The sequence below is a fragment of the Mustela nigripes genome, chromosome 14 (assembly GCF_022355385.1).
Source record: "Mustela nigripes isolate SB6536 chromosome 14, MUSNIG.SB6536, whole genome shotgun sequence".
Taxonomy (NCBI): Eukaryota; Metazoa; Chordata; class Mammalia; order Carnivora; family Mustelidae; genus Mustela; species Mustela nigripes.
In genome coordinates this window covers 3,172,682-3,179,388 of record NC_081570.1, presented here as the reverse complement: position 1 = coordinate 3,179,388, position 6,707 = coordinate 3,172,682, and the positions used below count along the sequence as shown (strand labels likewise).

At 55.6% G+C, this 6,707-nt stretch overlaps 1 long non-coding RNA gene across 3 annotated transcripts in view; it reads left to right on the top strand.

Annotated features, from left to right (window-relative positions):
* LOC132001245 (uncharacterized) overlaps positions 1-5,048 on the top strand; it is a 10,231-nt gene extending 5,183 nt beyond the window's left edge. The window contains exons 4-6 of one of the 3 annotated variants that reach the window (XR_009399564.1): positions 1,627-1,747; positions 2,401-2,617; positions 2,831-5,048. This is a non-coding gene — a long non-coding RNA (uncharacterized LOC132001245). Of the gene's footprint in view, positions 1-1,626; positions 1,748-2,400; positions 2,725-2,830 lie in introns of those variants that run through there. The other 2 variants (XR_009399565.1, XR_009399563.1) reach the window with 2 other exon arrangements.
* The last annotated feature ends 1,659 nt before the right edge of the window (positions 5,049-6,707 follow it).

Sequence of the window (6,707 nt, the reverse complement as noted above, 5' to 3'; positions counted from 1 at the left end):
TGAGATTGGGGATCAGTATGCCCTGAAGATGAGATCAGGGATCAGTAAGGCCTGAAGATGAGATCAGGGATCAGCTTTCTTTTCACTCACACCTGCCTGAGTCTTTCTCCACTCTCACTCACTTGTTCTGCAAGAACGGGAGGGTGCCTCTGCCCTGCGGGTGCCATGTGTGGCTTAGTCCTCCCCACCTTCCCATGATTTTGGCAACGCTGTGGTAACGTTCCAGTCGGATGATTATTCTGGAGAGCTGAGCTGTGATCCCTGGGAATTCACACACTTGCACTGAACGGCTCCCAAGCCGTTTGGTTCCTAATTGTCCCAACCTATTTCCTGATGCCACACACACGACCCCCTGGCTATGTTAGCTCTGTCACTGTTGAGGGAGCCTCCCGGACACACGCATCTCCTCTCTTCATCCCCTGCTTTTCTAAGGGGTGAAGCCTGTTTATGATCTCACCACCAACAGTGTATAAATTACGGGATGGATAGACAGATGCATGAATGGAAGTGCACTTACCATCGGCTGGGCTAGCTCCAAGACCTCCTAATGCAAGGATATAATTTTTTAGCCTAATAAATGAAAAGCAACTTCCCCTCTGGCTCAAGTGCTGTCTCAGCAGTCGGGTTTAGCACACGAGGCATTCATCTCTCTGGGGGACAGCGCCAAGGGTAATATTTTGGCAGCTTGTCTCCACATAGTTACTCAGCACAACACTGTCCATCAAAGGGCAGCTTACGAAGCTGGGATTTATAAAGTGCACTTGGAATCGGAGCCGGGGCTCGCCCAGCCCGTGTAGCAGACCCGTCTCTTGGTGTCGACGAATTCTGATCAATCATTGACTGGGAGCCCCACACGGTGTCCGGCATGTGAGCTGCCCAGCTCCTGTGGCTGTGGCTCTGTCAGCACATGTCCGCTTGGAGCTGATGCCCTAACAGCAGAAGAGTGGTAAGAAAGAAGGCCAGAGGACACTCCTGCCCATGGGAGCTTGCTGATGAGGGACAGTGGGTGGGGGAAGGAGGTCATTGGAGCATTTCTGCCACCGTCCAGGGGCTAGACATAGGCCACTTTCACTTGCAATTAAAAGAAAGATGTGTGCATGTGGATGTGGATGTGTGTGTGTGTGTACACACATATCTGTATTTGCATCATATCTCTGTGTATGTGTATATTCATGCATGTGCGTTGTGTCCCCTGTTTGTGCCTGTCCTTGTGTGTTTGTGTGTGTGCATGCGTGTATACTTGTCTGTGTGTGCATACATGCTTACCTGTGTGTATGCGTGTGTGGGGATGTGTATGTGTATGCGTGCCTGCACGCACACATCGTCACACACACACACACACACACACATGCACAGGGTGCGCGTGCAGGCCTGAGGTCTTACATGCATGTCTAATCACATATCCGTGTGCACACATGTGCAGTGCAGTGCATTGCTTGCACATGTGTCTGTGTGTGCACGCATGGGTGCATGTGATTTGCACAAGTGTGTGTGTGTGAGCTGGTCGCAGTTGGATAACCAGACTTGACATCTCTCACGCATCTCTGAACGTTCCACTTCTGACCATGTGGGGAAGACCTCATCGGTATTACCTACATGGTGCCTTTTCTACCCTTTCTCCTCTAGGATGAAGTGTCTTGTCCCACAGCAGATAATACCCGTGGAGTCAACCGCCTGTTCCTCTAGAAGGCAGGCTCCTGGCAAGCAGGGTCCCTGCTGCATCAGAGGTTGCCGTAAATCTTACCCAGTGAGTAGCCTTGACCATGGACTGCCAGAGCCCCCGGGTGGGCAGATGATGCTGTGCGTGACGGTGAAGCGGGGGCTCACAGCTACAGTGCCCAGCCGCGGGGTTCAAGGACGAGACGATCCCTTTGCAGAGGGGCGAGGTTTTCCCAGGCTCCGGCCCACCTGTGACGGGACGAGGTGGGACGAGCGGGTGAGCGAGGCAGGTGGGGATTGCCCCAGTGAGCGCAGGGCCCGGTTGACCCAACGACGCAAACATTCTCCCGTTCTTCCTGTTCTGCTCTGTGCCATGTGGTGTCCAGCAGAGAGGGAGGCTTCCAGAAACTGTGGCAGAGGGAACAATGGGTCCGTATGTGTGAGATCTTACATCTCCACGGATATCTGCCTGCCTGATGGGTTCTTAGGTGGCCCTGGGCTTTGGCCTGTCTGGGGGACTCAGGGGTCTCTCCCGATGCCATTCCTGGCTGCTCAGCCTTCCTCCAGCTGAGGGGCCAGCATAGACCCGTCTGAGCGTGGGCCCCAAACCCCTGGCATCCAGGCTGGTCTCCTGCTCACGCTGCGCCCTCCTCACCTGTTACCTCCTGAGCCTGCCCCCCCAGACCACTCTGGGCGTGAACAGACCCCCAGACACAACCAGGTTCCTCTCGTCCATCTCAGAAACTTGGGCGGGGCTGGAGCGACTGTCTGCGTACACAACTCCGTTGTCTTCCTCGGCACAGACAAGGAGAGTGGGGCCCGATTCCCACCACCGGACCACACCTACCCTCCCTAGGCCATGCTCCTAGGCCACGTTTGATTGCTTTCTGGCCCTTTGCTGACTCTACCAGCATGACTCCCTCCTGCCACGAGGCTCTGCCGCTTTGCTGATGTGCAGGTAACTATGCAGCATCTTCCCTGACAGCACGAGAGCCTCCACACTGGACGCTCCGGCCACAGATAAGCTGATGATGGAAAATAAAGGAATTTGCACTTTTTTCTCCCATGATAATCAGTTTCGTCTGGCCTCGCATGTGTTACCCCAAACCAGTTAATATCACCTTCTGTCTTTCTGCCTTCCCTTACATGTCCTGGCATTTTCTTCCAAAAGATGGATCCTTGAGTACACGGAGTAAAGCTCTCCCACTCAGACAGACGAGCCACAGGAGCAGTCTTCAGGATGGGATGGTGACAGCTGCTCCCTTTGGGGGGAGCCAGCCCAGAAGCTCTTCGGCCGCCTTGCTCGCGCCTGCTTCGAGGTTTGCTAATTTCACGCCTGGCTTTTTCGTGCCGTGCCTTTTGAAAGGCAGGAGGGGCACGGCCGACTCACTGGCTGGTGATCTTCAGAGCTCATCTCAAGGTCAACAGTGATGGCCTGTGGCCAGTAAGCACGCCGGCAGGAGTGCCAGGACGCAGGATCTGGGTCTATGCCATTCACGCCTGACCCTGTGGGTGGTAGACCCTGAGGCCCAGACTGAAGATGTGGGAGAGCAAGCACTTCCCTCGGAGCGAGCTGTGGCGGGGCGTGGGCCATGGTCATGTAGTTGGGTGTGGCTTGAATGCCAACAGGGGAGGGGGGCTCTTCTTGGAGGAGAGGGGGAGGGTTCCTGGTAAAAACAGAAGTTGGCGGAGTAGATCTGAAGGTCCACTTGGCTTTACCCAACGACCCCAGAGTCCGGGCGCAGCACATGGGAAGGCCTCCCAGGAGCTGTACACAATGGAAGGCATTTATGCAGAGGAGGGGTCGGGAAAAGGATGTTTCTAGCAACAAGTGGATGGATTGTTTCAGACAAGGTTACCTTCCTGTGGGGGATGGAGTGGCCCGTCAGAGGGACCGTCTCCCGGTGCTGACCGGTCAAAGGTTACACTCCCAGGAGTGGCTGGACTGTTCCTAAGTCAGGAGTTAGTCTTGGTTCACTGTCGGGGACCTGTGACTGCAACCCGTGACTCCAGGACTCCAACAGCCCTGAGAGAGGCCGTCGGCCTGGGGACGCTGGGGCGGCTAACTAGAACCGGGGCCTCGTGGGGATGGGCTTGGAAGCACATTTAGGGCTCCAGTCGGTCCCGACTTGGGGCTGGAGCTGGTGACCAAATTTAGAGAAACTGGCAGTTACTCACGCAGCCCTGGCCGCCCAGGGCCGACCGTTACGGGGGGTCGTGACTAGAGGAGACAGTCTGACCTCCTGCCAGTCTGATTCACAGCCGGCTGGCTTGCAGGCTGGCGGCCGTGGGGATGGGGCAGGCTTCCTGGCAGGCTGCTGCAGGTCGTGGGTGGGAGTTCTGTGTTTCTGTTCGGCCTGGCCACCGTCCACTACGTATTCAGTCTCTCGAGGACAGTCGGAGCACCCCCTCAGCTGGGAACAGAGACAGCAGCGCCTTCTTCGTTCTGAGACTCCAAGAAGCTGCTGGGCTGGTGCAGGGGCCTGGTTGTCAAAGCTGGAAATCCGGCTGGGGCTTGGAGGGGGATGGAGGCGGAACGTAGCTTCCCCGTCACGTGGGAGGCTCACCGAGCAAGGGCCCCGGCTGCCCCGCAGGGTCTGATAAGATAAAGAGCCACTGTGGGGCTCTGCTCGGAAGCCCGTTGGCAGGGGTGTCCGAACCCACGTTGCATCACCTGCTCCGTCCTCCTCCAGCCTTGAAGGGGACTGAGCCCCCAGATCGTGCAGGAAAACCACGTGAAGAGAGCCGCACAGTCCAGAGCGGCCGGCTTTCCGCCTCAGCCAGGAGCCGAGAGCAGCCTCGAGAAACGGCGTTGCTCTGCTCCATTTGTTGAAACACAACACGTTTAAGTGAGGTTCACCCGTGACCATTCCTTTCTCTCGGCGTGTTGGAAGCAGGGCTTTTGATGGAGCTCACGAGTGGCTCATTCAAAAGGAGAATCTGCCTGAAAACGTACAAATCAAACTTTTCCCAAAGTGTCGAACAAAGACAAGATCTGCCCGTGAGCCGCACGGCAAGACTTTCGCCTCATGGAGACGACGGGCCCCCTGGTCTGACAGGTTGGGTGACCTGCTCCGTTCCTTCAGGGCACCCCATCCAGAGACCAGCCTTCTGCAGATTTTACAGTGCTGTATTTGGAGTTTGATGTAAAAACGTATCCCCAAGAGGTCACGTTATGTTCAAAAATCTGCATTTGGTATTAGAATTTGGGGCCGTGAGCAGAGTGAACCCGCCACGTGTGACAAAACTGGTCTCCAAACAGGTGCTGCTCCCGAGGGATCTCCCTTGGGGAAGAACACTCCCCGAGTGTGAAGCTGAGACACACTCCCCGTGGGCCTAACACGGCTGCCAGTTGATTGCCCAAAGTTGTCTTTTGTGAGCTCTGTGATTTTTCCTTCCGCCGCTGCTTTCCATGCAACCATAGCGCCTTCCAAGCCAAGGAGTTCAAAGTCAGTTGCAGGGTTTTGGGGGGAGTGCACACACCTCCCGGTGTTCTGTGAGCATCTTGAAATGCTGACCCTGGTCACGGTCAGCACTGCCCCATTTAGACCAGGACTCCCTCGAAGCCACGGTCACGGGCACCTTTCCCGCAGCAGAGCTGATACCACGGACTTGGCATCAGCAGCCACCCCTGCTCCCCCCCTCCTTCTTGGGCACCTAGTTATTTGCAAACACCAGCAACACCACCACACTAAAGGAATGTGGAAACCCTTTGTAGGTTCTCTTGTCCTTCTCTGAAGCATCTCCATTTCCTCCCATACACATGGGAACGAAAATCTCACTTCCCAGGAACCAGGCCACAGCCACTCATGGTGACATGTGGCTGTTCTAACGAGTAGTGGTGGCTGATGCAGCAGATGCGGGAGGTGTGCAAGGCTCCAGGAGACAAGCCAGCCCTGGACTGTGGTCCAGGCAAGTCATCTCCAGGCTGTGGTTGGAAGCAGAGGGAGGCGGAAGCCGCTGCCATAAGGTCTAACTTCTCAGGATGAGCCTTCCTTTCTGTAGACCAACATCCACACCCAGTGAAGGATTGGCTTGGATGGTGGCTCCCCACAAAGGACCCCAGATATGCCCAACCCATGTCTCTGTGTCCTTGACACTGAGCTCCTGCTGGTGGCATCCAAACAGGGACCTACATATCCTTCTGTGGAGGGCTCCTACCTGGTCCAGGGACGCATCCCTCTGCTTCTCCAGATTTCTGGGTCTTTATGTTAAAGCTCTATAGTTATAGCTTCCCATTTGCATCAACAACAGAAAACCAAGGCTACATTATTTCTTCAAGCGGGTGACCTGTGAGCTCAGAATTTTATGAGTGGAATGTGCGACCTCTTGAGAGAAGGTCCCATTCCCAATCGTATCCCTGTCATTCAGAAACTCAGTGCGGTGCTGGGCAGAGGCACTCAGAAAGAATGCGTTTAGCTGTGATTTCCTATTTGTGGGGTGTGCAGGTGAGGGGCTACGGCAGGTGCAGCAGGAGCAGGAACCCCCCCAGAGGTGGAGTTAAGATGGGACGGCCCCGACCTCTGTGACTTTCATGTTGTGAAGACCTTGAGTCTTATTTGTGGCTTCGTGGGACAACACAGAGTTGAGAACTCAGAGTCTACATTGAGAACCCTGCACTGTCCCATGTGTCCCACTGACCTGTTGTGGCTGCAGCCATGGTCTTAAGCACAGGGTGCCCTGTCCAACTCTACACCCCTGTGGGCCTGACGCAGGAAGACACATTTGCCATCAACGCCCCAACCACAGGAGCTCCCGACTCTGCTGCGAGCAGGCTGGGCCAGGCCACGTCTGCGTGTTGACTCAGTAAATATTTACTGAGTATCTCTTACCACCAGACAATGTTTTGGATGCTGGGGTGCATTCATAAACATACTCAGCTCCCAGCCCCAAAGGAGCACGAACTCGGAACGATCGGTGCCATCAGTAATCCATATACACTGTGAGAGGTGTGGGGTGTGGCAGCGGCGTGAAGAGCGGGTTCAGCATCTCACACAGTGGGCAGGGGAGGCCTGGTGAGGAGGCGGGGAGGGCCAGTGACGGGCAGG